The sequence below is a fragment of the Saccopteryx bilineata genome, chromosome 11 (assembly GCF_036850765.1).
Source record: "Saccopteryx bilineata isolate mSacBil1 chromosome 11, mSacBil1_pri_phased_curated, whole genome shotgun sequence".
Lineage (NCBI taxonomy): Eukaryota > Metazoa > Chordata > Mammalia > Chiroptera > Emballonuridae > Saccopteryx > Saccopteryx bilineata.
The window spans coordinates 77,075,560-77,093,295 of record NC_089500.1 but is presented as its reverse complement, the minus strand read 5'-3'; the positions used below and the strand labels follow the sequence as shown (position 1 = coordinate 77,093,295).

At 51.6% G+C, this 17,736-nt stretch overlaps 1 protein-coding gene across 1 annotated transcript in view; it reads right to left on the bottom strand.

Annotated features, from left to right (window-relative positions):
• Positions 1-17,736, bottom strand: part of PLPPR5 (phospholipid phosphatase related 5) — an 89,175-nt gene that overhangs the window by 70,601 nt on the left and 838 nt on the right. The gene's annotated exons all lie outside the window — the stretch shown is intronic.

Sequence of the window (17,736 nt, the reverse complement as noted above, 5' to 3'; positions counted from 1 at the left end):
GTGAAAACTGAATTAGCACCGTGCCCCGATCAGCTTGTTCCAAAGCCCTGCCCTGTCTCTGCACAGGCAGCACTCGCTGCAAGGCAACTGAGAGGGTCAGAGAGGTCAGGCAACTGGCCCCAGGTCACACTAATCAGTAGTAGGTTTGAGACCCCATCCAAATCGACCTCAATCCATCTCTTTCTTTTCCAACCGAATCTGAACGCACCTGCCCCTCGTGGACGCCCACCGGCCCCCGAGCAGCCGAAAAGCCATGTGCTCAGCGAAGCCTTCTCTGAAGCCCGAGGTCACACTGGATGTTTTCTTCTCAGGGGTCACCCCAGCATTTCACTCGGCATCTGTGAATCCAGCCACCCCTGTGCGGCTGCCGGCCAAGTCCCAGGCGCCCTGCGAGCCCAGGGGCATGTCTTCGGGCCGGCAGGGTTATTTCCGCACGGGTCTGGACCCCGGATGGGACGGTAAACCCCCCGCCGCTCGCAGACCTCTCGGCAGAGGCCTGCGCAGAGGTCCGCCACGCCGGGCGGGCGCGGGTTCGAAGCTGAGCTCTGCCGGTGTTCCGGCCGCCAGACTGAGCAAACCTAACTTCTCCGAGCCCGGGTTTCATCGCGTCTAAACGATCACAGTGCCCGCATCACCCGATCGGTGGGCCGCGCCGTGACGGACAGGACGTTAGTTACACAAGTGTGTGGGCGCTCATCGTGGGTGTCACGACCCTGATCGTCGACGCACGGACGCTAGAACGAGCCTGGGCCAGACCCGCTCCCGCACGGGCGGCCGGAAGGTCGGGAGTCTGGTTCCGCACCCAGGCTTGCTTAATCCAATTGCCTCACATCTGCTGTCCGGGCTCTGCTCCTGACCCGTCGCTGAGCCCCTGATGGATGCCTGCTGGGAAGGAGCCCCAGTCTGGGCTGCTGGTGATCCCCACGCGGGCGGCGCACCTGCTGCCCTTGCTGACCCTGGCCAGCCCGTCGTGGCTGTGCGGGCACGGCTCTTCCATCACCACCCCCACTACCTCCCGACCGCCCCCCCCCCGCCCTGCCCTTGCTGACCCGGCCAGCCTGTCGTGTCTGTGCGGGCACGGCTCTTCCATCACCACCCCCACTACCTCCCGACCGCCCCCCCCCCCCGCCCTGCCCTTGCTGACCCCGGCCAGCCCGTCGTGTCTGTGCAGGCACGGCTCTTCCATCACCACCCCCGCTGCTTCCTCCCGACTGCCCCCCCCCGCCCTGCCCTTGCTGACCCCGGCCAGCCCGTCGTGTCTGTGCGGGCACGGCTCTTCCATCACCACCCCCACTACCTCCCGACTGCCCCCCCCCGCCCTGCCCTTGCTGACCCGGCCAGCCCGTCCTGTCTGTGCGGGCACGGCTCTTCCATCACCACCCCCACTACCTCCCGACCGCCCCCCCCCCCGCCCTGCCCTTGCTGACCCCGGCCAGCCCGTCCTGTCTGTGCGGGCACGGCTCTTCCATCACCACCCCCGCTGCCTCCCGACTGCCCCCCCCCCCGCCCTACTTCTCAGTGACCCAGTTCCCGACTGTCATCTCTGCAGTGACCTTGGCTCAGCCCTGGTCTCTGACAGCCAAGTGACCGTCTGTTAGAGCCCAGCCAGCCCGCACCCCCAGCCGCCACCCTCGCCTTGGCCTGCTGGTCCTCCGTGTACAGCCGGCTCCCTGAGCCTCCGTGATCCAACCCACGGCAGGTGCCAGGGCCGCTCTCCTTCTATATTATCCGGGGAACCCCAAAACCCCCCCGTCCTGTGGTCTGTCTGAAAGCTCCCGCCTCTCTCTTCCGAGCCCAGCTCTCCCCGACCTGGCAGCTCAGATACGGCCAAAGCTCTGACCGCTCTGGCTCCCGACGCTTCCTTCTCTCATGCCATTAGCCCAACGGCTCTCACGCGCTCCCTGTGCAACCTGGTAATGCGTGTCCTCCCTCGGACTCTACAGATCTCCCTTCTGCGTGGATGAAGCCAAGAGGCTCGCACGCTGACATCGCGAAACGTACGCAAATTTAATTAATCAATCAAAGCTTGTTTCTGTAAAAGCCTGCCTTGCGTACTCTTTAAAGTCATTCCCACAAAGGGAAGTCTTAATGAGACGACTAAATTTAGAAGGATAGAGCATCTCGCAAGAAAACCAAGCACCTTTAATCCTTGATGCCATTAACTGGAAAACATCAGAGCGTCGCCGACCAGGAGCAGCCCTGTTCCTCTTCACGTGCCCCCAAGTGTCCAGAGCACCACACAGGTGTCCTTCCCTTCAATCTCCCATTTCTACCGAGGAGACGGAAGACATCCATCTCACAGGTGAGCGCACCTGTTAGGCTATTTCGAAGATGACCTCATTTATAGAAGCAAAACAGCAGTCGTAGCAGACACATCTGTACCAACTGCAGTTTCGATGGTGCCTATGTGAACTTTTATGACGGCACAAATACCGATCTTTCAGCATCGCTCATGTTGCAAACGAGGGTTTAAAATCCTCCAGTAGGCTTGCCACTGGATTCACTTCTTAGTTAACTATCTCAATAAAAGTTGGCTTCACAGTAAAGTGTTCATTTTATTTATTTTTTATTTATTTATTTATTATTATTATTATTATTTGTATTTTTCTGAAGCTGGAAATGGGGAGAGACAGTCAGACAGACTCCCGCATGCGCCCGACCGGGATCCACCCGGCTCGCCCACCAGGGGGCGATGCTCTGCCCCTCCGGGGCGTAGCTTTGCAGAGACCAGAGCCACTCTAGCGCCTGGGGCAGAGGCCGAGGAGCCATCCCCAGCACCCGGGCCATCTTTGCTCCAATGGAGCCTTGGCTGTGGGAGGGGAAGAGAGAGCAGAGAGGAAGGTGGGGGTGGAGAAGCAAATGAGCGCCTCTCCTGTGTGCCCTGGCCGGGAATCGAACCCGGGTCCCCCGCACACCAGGCCGAAACTCTACCGCTGAGCCAACCGGCCAGAGCCTGACGTGTTCATTTTAAAAAAATAGAAATACTCCAGAGCAGCCTGGACCCATGATGCCGACCGCCCCGGGTTCCTTAGGACTCTAAACAGTTCTCTAACATGCTTCCTTCGGTCTGCTGAATTAAAACTGGTCACAGAGACAGCGTCGCTTTCCTCAGCCAAGATGCAGAGAAGAAGAGAAAGTGAGGCTCAGGAGCCAGAGTGTGTGCCGCGGGCTCAGCTCTACACGCCGGAAGGGGAACTCTGACTCCCATCTCTGAACATCACCGGGACATGAGTTCTACCCCCCAGCAGCCCTGTGTTCCAAACCCAGTGACCTCTGTGCCGGCCACCGTCCCTCAGCAGACATCCTCGGACATCTGTCCGCTTGGGAAGGGGTCCCCAGCCGAAAGGCCTCCGCTCTCTGCCTGGAACACCCTCCCTCGCTCCCCTGAGTGGCTGACATCACCTCCTGCTCTCGGGAGCCTCCTCCTCGCCGACCCTTCTTCAACCTGCCTCGCTCCGTGCCCACAACAGCCCTGCGCCCTTCTAGCAGGTCTGCGAGTGGTGTCCCTGGAGGAGAGGAACCCTTCCTTCCATCTCTGAATGCGCAGAACCCACCCCACACACAGAGGGCAGGGTGGGGGCCCGAGTAAACACCGTGTGAGGAGCCCGTGAAGGAATGACCTAGAGAACACCGTGACTGGTGTGCTCGCCTCAGACTGCTGGGAGCCAATGTCACTTGCCCCCGTTTGGTAAAGAGAGGGGCCACTGGGCACCTGTTCGATATTTCACCCTAATTGGGAAACCCTGACTTTCACGGAAAAGCGTCCGTAAACAATAGAATCCTGATTCCGTTTTTCCCAGTTTCCTCCCCGAGGTAACTGGAGTCGTTCCGTGGTTCGCCTGCCCAGGCAGCGCTGACTCTGTTCTTGAGTCAGGACGGCCCGTCTCTCAGGCACCGCTGATTATGTATCGCTCCCTGAGAAAAGAGCCCTCCTCTCAAAAATAGCTCCACGCATGGAGTCAAACGCTTCCACTCCTAACCTATGATTACAGACGAGCGGAACGGCACAGAGCGTGATTCAGAGACCCCGCGGGACGAGAGAAGCGTGACTCATCTCACCGGGAAACCTGGCCACCCCTCCAGATGCTGTATCAGAACATGGGGGGGGGGGAGTTTTCTAAATGACCGCAAAGAGCGCAGGCGTAAAATGGAGGGGGTGCTTTGATTGACGGAACAGAAAGGAAGATGGCGTGCTCTTGAACTCAGCCACTGTGTTCTTTTGGGGGGAAAATAACGGGGGGAAAAAATGGGACTGAAATACAGAACATATCTGGGGAATGAATCGGTGGTTACAGAGGGGAAAGTATGATGGTTTTAAAGATTTTTAAAACAAAATGACAGGTGTTTGAAATAGCCGCCGTATGACGTATACAAGGTTTATTTTGAACTACATTTTCTTTACATATAAAAACAAAGTGGGTGCCCATGGGGAGAATATTTGAGATCAGGGATAACGGGGAATTAAAGGAAAATTTTCAAGACTTGGGTTTCGGGAAAATAATTTGGACTTTATAGCCCAAGTTATCTATGAATGGGTAGTATACACCTCCATGTATTTCATCGTGCAAACTAACATGTACTCATATGCCTAGGAAATTAATCATACCGTTAAAGACAGAAAAAGGGAATACACCACCAGTGGTCGGCAAAACGCAGCTCACGAGCCACACGCGGCTCAGCCAGATTGAGAACATTTTTAGCAAAGGCCAGCTTAGGAGTATCCTAATTATGTACCTACCAATATATATAGTTTAAGTTTAAAAAAATCTGACTCTCAAAAAAAATTTCAGTCGTTGTACTGTTGATATTTGGCTCTGTTGACTAATGAGTGTGCTGACCACTGGCCCAAACCATGTTAATTTCTGCTTCTCTAATTCCGTTTTCTTAAAATACACAAATAGGCCCTGGCCGGTTGGCTCAGCGGTAGAGCGTCGGCCTGGCATGCGGGGGACCCGGGTTTGATTCCCGGCCAGGGCACATAGGAGAAGCGCCCATTTGCTTCTCCACCCCCCTTCCTTCCTCTCTGTCTCTCTCTTCCCCTCCTGCAGCCGAGGCTCCGTTGGAGAAAAGATGGCCCGGGCGCTGGGGTTGGCTCCTCGGCCTCTGCCCCAGGCGCTAGAGTGGCTCTGGTCGCGGCAGAGCGGCGCCCCGGAGGGGCAGAGCATCGCCCTCTGGTGGGCAGAGCGTCGCCCCCTGGTGGGCGTGCCGGGTGGATCCCGGTCGGGCGCATGCGGGAGTCTGTCTGACTGTCTCTCCCCGTTTCCAGCTTCAGAAAAATACAAAAAAAAAAAAAAATACACAAATAGTTCCTTATTTCTACCATCTGAAAGGCAGTCTGTTAGGCACTACGTGGTGAGCAGGAAGCCAGGAAAAGTAAGCCACCACTGCTAGTCTAGAGGCATTGATACTATAGTATTTCAAAGCCCAAAATGTTTGCATGCAATTAGCTATAACGCAGAACCACATGGCACAGCACATTGTGTACGCTGCATACAGTTGGAAGTGTTTCTAACAATAACCTGATTCCACGGTAAATCCAACCGGAAGAGGCTGCTTAGAGCTGCTGTCTCAAAGGACTGAAGGCACCTAGCAGTCTCAGCTGGAAAGAAAAGCGTCACAATCTCTTAGCAATGTTTTCTAGGTCAGTGGTCCCCAACACCCGGGCTGTGGACCGGTACCAGTCCATGGGCCATTTGGTACCGGTCCGCAGAGAAAGAATAAATAACTTACATTATTTCCGTTTTATTTATATTTAAGTATGAACAATGTTTTATTTTTTTTAATGACCAATTTCCCTCTGTTATATCCATCTAGGACTCACTCTTGACACTTGTCTCGGTCACGTGATACATTTATCCGTCCCACCCTAAAGGCCGGTCCGTGAAAATATTTTCTGACATTAAACCGGTCCGTGGCCCAAAAAAGGTTGGGGACCACTGCTCTAGGTCATGCGCAGTATTTATGCCTACCTGAAAAAAAATTTAACCTGCTCCCTTCACAGAGGAGACGAATGACCTCAAAGTGGCTTTCTGCTACCAACCTCAAGGTTGATGATGCGGGAAGGGAAAAAAAAAAAAAACCAGTATGCAAAATTCCAGCTCTATAGGCCCGGGGTGAGGTACACCTAAAATGTCAGGCCATCTCGGACGAAGTCAGATGTGTGGAGCGCGCGCAGTGGCCCAGAGCGAATCCCCGCCAAGCGAAGATGGGGACGCTCGGTCTCCTTACGGGCAGAATCAGAGAACTGAGGAAGACCTCCGTACAGGTGGGAAACCGTGCAGGTGGGTCCGCATTACGGCTGCGAAAGATGAGACAGGCCAGCGAGCAAAGGTGCAGAGAGAGACCTGAGGTCACCGTAAGGTAGAGTGTCCCAGCAGAGAGAAGGGGTTGCAGGGAGCCTTGAGCCAGCGTCCTCAAACTCTTCCAAACCCAGAAAACGCTGTGACTTCCTCAGGGCCGCGAAGGTAGTAAGCGTCAGAGCGGGGGGGGGGGGCTGAGGTCACCACCGGCCTGTCGGGACAGTGAGTCACCGCTCCGCACTGCCGCACCGCTGATCCTCTACGCGCCCTGTTTCCATAAGACGGCACGTGTCGCGCCGACCGCTCCCTCATTGCGTCTTGCTCCCTCTCCAGCTCCCTGTCCCACTCCCGAAGCCACCCCGCTCTTCTGCGGGAGACTCTACGGTAAGCAGGAAAGACGATCACACGGGAAGCTCCACGGGAAACTCCACGGGAAGAGTCGCGAGAGACAGGTGGGCGTGGAGGGCCCCCGCGTGGACAGAGGGGCAGCGTCTGAGAGCATCACACCCAGCAGGGTAGCCCGCTCAAGTCCCTGCCACCCCCCAGGAAGCCCCCCCGGGGGTCGCCCCCAGAGCTTCTGATGCGGATTGCAGAGTACCCCGACTTCCACTTCAAAATACTCACAATATACCACATTTCCACAGGTATAAGATGCACCCTTTTTCGAAAATTTTGGGGTCTAAAAACAGGGTGCATCTTCTACCGCGGTTGTAGATTTTTTTTTTTTTTTTACTTGCATTTCCCGCTTTTTCGTGCTTGTTTTTGCACTCATTGTTGAAGACACTGATTCGTTATCAGACACAGATAAGGACAAGCTCATGGATGGGAGTTTTGACAGGGATGAGGACTTGTACAAATTGTATGATCAATAAAACTTGAGTTCAATAACTTTATGTTACACATTTTTTTTTCACAATTCAGGCCCTCAAATTAAGGTGTATTATACATGGGAGCGTCTTATACCTAGGAAAATACGGTAACTATATTTAGATACATCAACCTCCATGCTTTTCTCTTAAATGCGTATATACCCATCAATAGGTCTTTCAAGCTTCCAACTAGTTGCCAGCCCTAAAATGAATGACTTACACCTTGAGCGGAGCAGATGTGCTCTATGCTAGTGATATATGGTGTTCTGTCATATGTTCAGCTCCCACTGTAAGCGTTTGAAACCTGTGCGGCAAACATGGGTCGGATTTAGTGCTCACAGCGAGTTTCACGAGCCGTTCTCCTTCCGGTCTGAAAAGATCTGACGTTAGAAGCACAACCAGGAGGCATCGCAAAACCGAATGACTCGGAAGGAGATGCTCGTCTGCCTTTCCTGCCAAATACGGCCTGCTCGCCCTCGCAGACAACGTATCGACGAGAGTCGGCAAAGTCCTTTCGATCAACAGTGTACCGTCAGGAGGAAAGAACTCTCACCATCCCCTCCTCTGCACGCTGTCTCCCAACTCATACCGCTACACAGAGAGACGCGTTGTGGGTGGCCTTACCCCCTCCGGGAGCTGGCAGGACACTCGGCCCTGGATACGAGGACCGTCTCTGGGTCAAGAGCACAGTGGACCCCTTCTGCCCAGGCCGGCTGCCCTCTTGCTCACTGGCCCTGGGCTCAATGTTCCTATCTGTAAATTGAGATAACAATAGCGCCCCTCTCCCAAGTGGCCGTAAGGGTTAAATTAATTAATACATATAAAGCACTTACGAGATGCCAGGTGTATACGTTAATATATGTCCCCAGGCATGTTAACTCTTTGTACAGTTTCTCATTAGCATGGCCGTGGGCAGGTCACTTCATCTCTCCAGCCCTTCCTTGGAAAATGCAGAGGTCGAACCCGCCCAGGCTCCAAAGAGGCGTGTTCTCTCGCGCGCGCACGACTCTCTTCCGGAAAGGGGACAGTGTGGCTTGAATACAGCGCCCACGGGCTTCATGTATCTGTATTTCAGACCTCGCCCAAAGGAAGTGGAGGGGGTCTCCAAGTCATCACGTGACAAGGAGCCAAAGAGAAGGGCAACAACGGTCTCTTTGTCAAGGAACAAACAGGGTCACATAGTTTTGCCTAAGTCTCTTCATTTGTGTTAGTGACTGACCCAGCCCAACACAGCCGAGGCACACATGGAGGAAGAAGTCATTGTCACCAACCCAAAGACATTGTTTTTTTTCCTCAGCTGGCGATGTTGGGAGTCTGTCTGGAGGTCCCGGATGAGGCCCAGGTGCACTATCTCTAGCCAAGACGGTCCCGGGGTGGGGGTGGGGGAGAACATGGCGTTCTGCTCTGATGAGACCCCTGGAGTCACCTGCCGCCTCTCAGCATGCAGAGTGCCTCTGCACACCGCAGGCTGAGACAAAGCTAACTTGGAAATTTCAATTAAAAAAAAAAAAAAAACCTCTATGCTGAAGGACAGTTTCTGCTGCACTACCGAAAGCACCCTTAGGGGGGCGCAGTCATCGCACTAGAAGCACAATACACAGTTCACTAGAGGTGCTGGTTATATCAGCAGGGTCCTGCCTCCCTTAAAGAGGAAATGGCCCCAATGGGGGACATGGGAGGAGCCCCCAGGACTGCGTTCCTATTCAACTGCCCTGTGATGACCTCACAGGCCTCTTGTCTCCTGACACTGCTTGGGAAGGTTTGAAGAAAGGGGAGGTTGGCTTTAATCCTGGTTTGCGGATTTGGAGCAAGTCAGGCAACCTGTTCGACCTATGTTTTCCAGGTCACCTACACTGAATGTGTTCAACCAGTGCTTGCTCAAGGAAAGGAGACATGAGGAAGAAAGGGAGGGAGGAAGTCCTCGGAAGGCACTAGCATTTTATCAGAAAGGTCCCACTCCAAAGAGGCTGCTACAAGTCTTCGCTATCTGGATATTAATTAACAACTGATTTAATTAGCATGTGAATATTAAAAAGTTTTTTTTTATTGATAAAAGTAGTGACTTTTAATTAGTATGATAGATGCTAAAAATGGACTATGCTGGGTGCAATAAAAGATTTTCAAGCTGCCCACGTAGTTGGGGGGTACTCTCCACCCTCGAGTGAACAAGGTGTAAGACCACATGAGGCTAGTCACCTTCACCCCGACGGCTTGTTCTTGAAAGACCCAGGGTATAGCCATGTATTTCAGCTGAAAGCTTGTCAGCCTGAGGACAGGGGACCCCATGGAGCTGGCTTTCACACAGGGTTTCCTACACTGAAACCACTGGCTATGCAAACCAGGGTGTGTAGACTACTTTGCCTACTTTAATGAATGGTTATTCAGTAACAGTAGGCACAGCCGAATTTGGTCACTATAATCTTTCATCCCAAACTTCAGTTTGGTGTCTGGATACCTTATCTACCTAAAATAACCAAAGAATTGTATCTGATGAAATGGGCTTCGGTCAGATTCCAACACCCTGCCTCTGAGATCCTCCAGTCTGGCGGTAGTTATGTGGATAGAAATAAATACATATAAAGCACAGCACGAGGTTGGTTTAAAACCACAATTTGTGAAAAAGACAACAAAGAAATCAGAGGGGAGAACGAAGTTGTTCTCACTGGGGGAGCGGATCTGATCAGAGGAGTTGATGCTAGGTCTAGAAGGATCTAAAAGAATGTTCTAGAAAGTTGTGGGTTTTGGGGGGTTTTTTTGTTTTTTGTTTTTCTTTTTAAGGTAGAAAGAGAACATTCTAGATGTTAGAAGCAAAGGAGAGAAAAATGTATTCACCAAAAAAATTACAAATTTATAGACACACACAGGTTCTCACATATCCTCTCATTGAGAAATGTCCATCAAAGGCTGCAGTGAGAGTTTTAAAGATACCTGGTCTCGGGGGAAAAAAATCTCTATGATCCTGTTTTTACAAAAAAAAAAAAAGTGAGTTGACTGACAGCGATTCTCAAACTACAGCTGGCATAATATGAGTATAAAGGGAACCAGCCTGCTGAGGGGAAACTGGCATTCTCAGAAATAGCTTAAAGAGCACTGAATTTAGACCTTCATTTCACATATTTTAAAACTCTCTTCCATCAGAATGACATGCTTTATGATTTCCCAAAGTCCGTCAAAAGGGCAGGTCCTCACTCTGGGTCAAGATCACAACTCTCATAGGGAGTCGCCTTCTCTACCTGAATGGACGGGGAGGCGGAGCCAGGAAAGTCGAGTTCTATTGGCTGCTCCGCTGGCCTGAGGGACCAATGACATTCCGCCTGCTGACACAGATTTTTAAACTCCCCATCTGGTGTCTGATCATCATGGTATCTGTATCTATACATGAACAAGCCTGTGGATGCTACAAAGAGTGCGCTGATACATTTTCAACTGCTTTAACACCTACCCCCCCACCCCACCCCCCGTCTTCTAGGAATGCCACCATTCACTCCAGGGGTCACCCGAGTGGGCGACTGTACTGTGTAGCCAGCAGAGCATTGGACTTGAAGTAATAGGTTCACATTTTAGCTGTGTCATTTACCAACTGGAGCAAGAGGCGTGAGCTTCCTAGAGGGGTTACCGCACTGGCTCTCTGAGAGGGTGGGTGTGAACGCTAAAATGGTTCTCCTCTCACTGGTTCAACACATGTGATCAACACACCTAATGTCCTTCCACCCTGAGCAACCAGTAAATAGTACCGGCATCCATGCTAGAAGAATAGCCCTCACTTACTGAGTGCGTACTTCACGCATGCTTGTATCGAATTCTTATGAGGTGTTGTGCTAATTATCATGCTCTCGGAGATATAACCTCATGCATACCGTCTGAGGGACAGTAAGTGGGCTTACTCATTATACAAGCCCAGGTCACTGTATGTATCTAGCACATTGAAGATTCCTTGTCATCACTCAAAACATTTACAAGTAATGTCTTTTTAGGCATAGCACAAATTTAAGATTTAATCTGATACAATCTGCACATAACGGATGGCATTAACACTGTTCCCTAAAAACATTACTTCTCTCAAATGAATGGGGTGGTTCTTTATACTAATCTCAACAATACTCCGCACATATTGAAATAATTTGAACAGCAGCATTGGGTATTGGAGGAATACTCTATCTTAATTAGTTAGGAGATCATTTCTTACTGTTGACATTTTAGTTTATCGGTTGTGCTATTCTTTCTACAATAAACTCTGAAAAAGAAAAGTATAAGAATCTCATTTTTTTTTTCACCACAGAATAAGTGCGTTACACTTGCAAAGCCATGCGACAAACAGTCATGACCACCTCTGACGCCCAGGTGACCCGCGTGATCCTCAGATGTACGAAGTGATTGATTGTCTCCAAAGCACACCTCTCACCCACCTGATTCTCACAACAGCTCGCAAAGGAAGGACGAAGTCAGTCAACGTTTTGGGCTGAGCAGTGGGGAGAGAGGCCGGAGACAGGGAGAAGAAAGGGAAGGTGGGGGGAGAGGAGAGAGAGAGAGAGGGAGGGGAGAGAGATTAGGAGAAGGAGGAGGGAGGGGGAAGCTTGTTGGTTTTCAGAGTCCTGGGCCTTTGCTCTCTCCTCTGATCACCATCTCCTTCTCAGTTTGCCAAGGGGAAGGGGAAAATGGAAACAGAGACAAGAAGACATGTGGCAAGGGTAGGGGATGGGAGGAGAACGTGAATGAAGAGCTATGAATGAGAGTCCCTAAGTAAAGCAGCATCCTAAGAGGCACAGGGGGAGATTAAACAGATCCATGGACCCTCAAGGAGGAGTTCTTAACTTTTAGGGGACTTTGGACACCTCTGCCAGTATCAGAAAGCCCCGGTGGCTTTGATGAGAAACTGCATACATACATACATACATACATACATACATACATACGTGCATGCATGCAGCATTTACTGAAACTGCGGTGTGTTCGCTGTGCCCTCGTCGATCCCTAGGTTCCATTTAAGACGCGTGCGGCAGAATGAGAGGCCCTCAGCTCCCTGGGCCCTATATCCGCAGGTCTGGACCCCGAGGGTGGCTTCCCGAAAGTGCAGGTGCCTGGTGTGTGTTCTCAAAGAGACAAGGACCATGGCTACAGAACAGAAATATCCCAGAATCCCTTCTGCTGCCTCCCACCTCTCCACGGCATGCCCAGCTTAACAGGAAACAAACAGCATGATTTCCTACACCACACCCTGCACCATTACCTACACACAGAGCTTCCCAGCAAACCAGGAACACTGACATCTGAGGATAGAAGGTTCGAGAAAATCTGGGCTCTCCTGGGATTGCATCACCGTGGCTAAAAATCTCTAAAGAGTCGTTCATGTGTTAGGATAAAGACATAGAACAAAAGTACTAAGTGCACAGGTGTTGGTGACCCCGGCAACGTCACCGCGGAACTCAGAATTGGTCACCTAATCTCTTCAAGTCTCCTCCGTAAGTATGTTGGGAAAATTAACTCTATTAATGGAGTCTAGAGTTTTACGACAGGGACGGCATATCATCTCACTAAGCATCATGTGTCTCGTTGACACAGTGGGTTGAAAGCGTTTAAAGAAAGTCCTGTCATTAAATGAAGTTACGCCTTCAGCGAGCAGTGCACAGTGTCAGGTGCCTGGGAGGCTCTAGCCGGTGGTAGGACCCATGAAGAAACGCAGGCGTCCTCCAAGGTGGGGGTCCCAGACCTGAGTCCAGGAACTGAGTTCTGATTGTGTTGTCCTAGGCTCGCTATTCCATCGCCCCAGTTTTGTAGGTGAGTGAACCGAATTCGGTGACCTCTGTCCACCTGCGATAGTTTATCAGCCGTGGAACCCACCAACAAACAAAAGCACTTTACTCAGTGCTTTCAACAGGTTGCCCTTCCTTAGTGGACACAGCCTGGAGGGCACTCACGGTGGCCACACACACAGCACAGCTGGCACCACTCCGGCACTGAGACATGTGAACCCACTTCACACTTATACTCAGACGATCTCCATTTTACATCTGGAGAAACTGAGGCACGGAGAGGCGGGCCCAAGTTCACAGGGCTGGAATGAGGCAGACCTGGGCTTCCACCCCGAGCAGTCTGACCCCAGAGGCTGTGACCCTGCCCTCCATGTGCACTGCCGCTTAAGAGGCAGATTTTTCATCTCCGGTGTATGGACAAGAAAGTTTTGCCCAAGGTCGTATGACAGAGGGTGAGAGAAACCAGGATGGGAGCTTGCCCGACACCCCTGTCTGTGCTTTTCGTCCTGCCCCACGCCCAGGAGCATGTTCCTAATCTAATAATCCAGCCCCCAAGGCAAGGCAAGGCTGGGAGGGGTCCAGGGAAAGCCTGAGATTTGTGGATCTAACCAGACGAACTCTGGATACAAGCTGCCCTTCTGTCATCACCAACCTCCGCCATACCTGGTGACGCCACACCCTTGGGACAAGAGCTCCATCCCTCAGCTCCCCGGGGCCAGTGGGAGTTTCCCCGGGGACATCGACATCCAGCGTCAGAGATGTCCCTCGGACCCAGCCCTGCCCTGCTCGGGGCTGACTCTCGGTCTCGGTTCTGGCTCTAAGAGAAAGCATGGTCTGGCTCGATCTCCTTCAGATCACCCGGGCGGCTTGAACATCTACGGAGCCACCATATCCCCATGTGGAGAGCAGAAACCACTCTCTCCCTCCCCACTACCATCCTGGTTCTTGAAGTCAATGCAAACCAAAGACCACTGATTTCCATCTCTGAGTTCTGTGTGTGATGCTTTGACAAGTGCTACCCAGATCCAACGGAACGGTACCAGTTGTCAAAGAACTTAGGAACCCTGTCACCTTTTCACAAATGAGCCCAAATGACAGTACAGGTGTTTTCTGAAGACATAAGAAGAAATAGACTTGGGAATAAAGACTTTAATATTATCTCATGAATATGTTAATGATAGAAGAGTCCTACGCTACTGTCCCCAAAATGTCCTCAAACACCATGCATCAGACAATGTCCCCGCATGACTCAACTCCCCACAGACCGAGGAAAACTCTCGGCCTGGCATCCCAGGACTCGTCACCGAGACCCAAGGTTGTCCCCGTCAGCCATGTACCCGCTGAGTCCCCCGCACACGACTCTTACAAACAACACAGGCCAATTGCCATTTCGAGAGTACAGCCTGGACTCAAACTCCAGTTTCAGCCTCTCCTTCAAGTCACATCTGAAATGCTACCACGTTCTTCATGAAACCTTCCCTCATCCCTCCAAACAAAAACGATCCCACCGTCTTCTGAGCCAGCAGAGCGGTCTTTGTGTTACAGACAGACATGTATATTTATGTTGGGTATACAGTAACACTCCTATTCTGATGACCTATGTTTTATGGCCTCTGGCTCGTTTCTCTAATTAGGCTGCAAAGTCAGTGTGGTTACTTCTGAAAGTGTCCTTCTCACCTCGACTCTGCCTCATGTGATGCTTACAATACAAGAACTCAATAAACACTGGGTTATTATTTTATTAATAAAGCCAATGAGATACTGATTCCTCTGGAGTATCAAGTATGAATCAAGAGTGTTATTTATATAGTAAACTTAACCTAATACTAAAAACTCTATGACTTAGGAAATTGAGGCTTCGAAGAGCTTAAGTAGCTTCTTCAAGGTTACCCAGCAAGTAGAGTTCCCAGCAGGATGGACCCTGGATCTGAATCCAAATTTGTTAGACTCCAATTTGCTCCCCAAGTCACCTCCATATAAAAGTGATAAAGTTGAAAAAAATATATTGCTTTCAATTTTTAGATGAATATGTTTAGCAAATATGAAACAAAATCCTACCTCGTAGTCATGAGGAGAGCTACTTTTCAAAATGAAAACATTACAAATGAGTTAAGCTTAAAAACTATACATTATGAAGAACCTTTACCGTTAGAGCCCAAGAAATGTAAGAGACGGAGAAAGAGGCTGTTTGAGGCACTTGCTAAGAAGAGGGATTTATGAGTAAACTTGAATCTGCATATTGTAAGAGAAAAGGAGAAGGCTTGGGAGTTTGGCAGAGTCCATGTACTTTAATCTAAGTTTCATTGTTCCCAAATGATGGGTGACAATAATACTCATTGCTTTCAGAGATAATGCAGATATTGGATGGGTATAAGGTCTATAGCTCAACAAGTGATGTATTTTTCTGAAGCTGGAAACGGGGAGAGACAGACAGACTCCTGCATGCGCCCGACCGGGATCCACCCGGCACGCCCACCAGGGGCGACGCTCTGCCCACCAGGAGGCGATGCTCTGCCCCTCCGGGGCGTCGCTCTGTTGCGACCAGAGCCACTCTAGCACCTGGGGCAGAGGCCAAGGAGCCATCCCCAGCGCCCGGGCCATCTTTGCTCCAATGGAGCCTCGCTGCAGGAGGGGAAGAGAGAGACAGAGAGGAAGCGGGGGGAGGGTGGAGAAGCAGATGGGCACTTCTCCTGTGTGCACTGGCTGGGAATCGAACCCGGGACTTCCGCACGCCAGGCCGACGCTCTACCACTGAGCCAACCGGCCAGGGCACTACCGTTATTATTAATAATAGTATCTTCATGCAAGTGACCGTGCAAAGCCAGCGCCCTTGAGAGGCACAGAAAGGCGGGCCTGCCATCCCTGGCCCCAACGTTTCACACTGCGAGACCGACCTCTCTGCAAGAACAGAAGGGGAACAGAGAGTCTCCAAAACCCAGCCTTCCCCCCTCTGCACGCTGACTCCCCGATTCTTTCTCTGGTACAAGACCCGGAAGTCAAGCATGTGAAGCAAGCCGCCTCCACCCCTGGGCCCTCCTGGCTGACTTCCTGTGGATGCCTCGAGGCATCTGGCCCCAGCCTCGTGGGCTCACCAACACCCCGCCTGCCATCTTTATCTTCAGGTGCTTTGATACAGTTTCCTACCTGGTCCTCAGGGTCCTGAGTGTCCACTGGCGAGGGTCTCTCTTGGAAAGGGGATGCACAGCCCACCCAGCACAGAAGGCATTCGGTAATGACCACCCGGTCGCCTTTCCCTCCTCGGTCCCCGCGAGGCGGCAGATAATCAGAATCCTCAGTCCCGTCTGTCAGTGCCTGTGACTGGCACCTGCCATCACCGAGGGGCAGTTAGGGTCTGAAAAGTGCTATCTCGGCCCTGGCTGGTTGGCTCAGTGGTAGAGCGTCGGCCTGGCGTGCAGAAGTCCGGGTTCGATTCCCGGCCAGGGCACATAGGAGAAGCGCCCATCTGCTTCTCCACCCCTCCCCCTCTCCTTCCTCTCTGTCTCTCTCTTCCCCTCCCGCAGCCAAGGCTCCACTGGAGCAAAGATGGCCCAGGCGCTGGGGATGGCTCCTTGGCCTCTGCCCCAGGCGCTACAGTGGCTTTGGTAGCGGCAGAGCAACGCCCCCTGGTGGGCAGAGCATCGCCCCCTGGTGGGCAGAGCATGGCCCCCTGGTGGGCAGAGCGTGACCCCCTGGTGGGCGTGCCGGGTGGATCCCGGTCGGGCGCATGTGGGAGTCTGTCTGACTGTCTCTCCCAGTTTCTGGCTTCAGAAAAATACAAAAAAAAAAAAAAAAGTGCTATCTCATTTAAATAGAGCACGGACCAGCATTGGCCAAGGGATGAGTTACAGACGCTAGTGACCGTGGCGGTAACAAAACTAGGGTTGTGAAATAACAAACAAACAGCAACAACAAAAAAGGAAAACCTTGAAAAACCCCTGAGCTCTTGATTCTCTTGGAAAACACATGCCTGAGAACCCAACATCTGCAGAACCAGCCTCTGGGGGGAAAACAAACCTATTTTTTTTTACCCTCTTCCAGCTTTTCAAATGGAGGCGAGATGACAAAAACATGAAGCTGGATTTGGGGGTGATGACACAGGTCAGCAAATGACTGCAAGAACCAAAACAAAACGTTTTGGGGTGCAAGGTCCGCCGCTCCCCCCCGAACCCAGGGGCTGGAGCTGACGCGAAGGCGCCCGTCACGGTGCCCGTGACAAAGTTACTCTGAGGAGAGCAAGAAGTTCCTGGCTTTGTTTCTGGAATTCCGTTATGTGTGTCAGGCACTTTTCATTATTTCGCAAATGATGGAATGATTTCCCCTAACATCAAAGAAAACATGAACATCCGAAACTAATAGATACAGCAGATGTTCTCAACCCTCATTACCGGGATTTACAGACTGGGCCACTGAAAATAACACTTCCCTCCTCATTTTTTAATTTCCTGTTTGTTATCTGTTATCTGTGGAGGGAGGGAGGGAGGGAGGCCACGCATGGCAGGGAAGGGAACCTCCAACTCTCTGACAGGAACCATGTTTTCTGAAGAAACACCATCAGTCCTCCTACTAATAACTCGGCATCCTATTCAGATATGTAAATTATTAATATGATCATTACCGCAGTAAATAAATGTCTGTGCACGCACATGTGTGTCCATATAGACACACACACACACAGGGCATAAGCCCAACAGGCATTCTCAGGGAGGCTTAGAGGAAAGGGCTCAGCTGCCCACTGCGCAGGGAGGGGAGCGGCCCTTATATATTGATACATGTTGGAACTGAGAGACAGCCCCTGCTTCTCAGCAAGCCCAGAGCTGA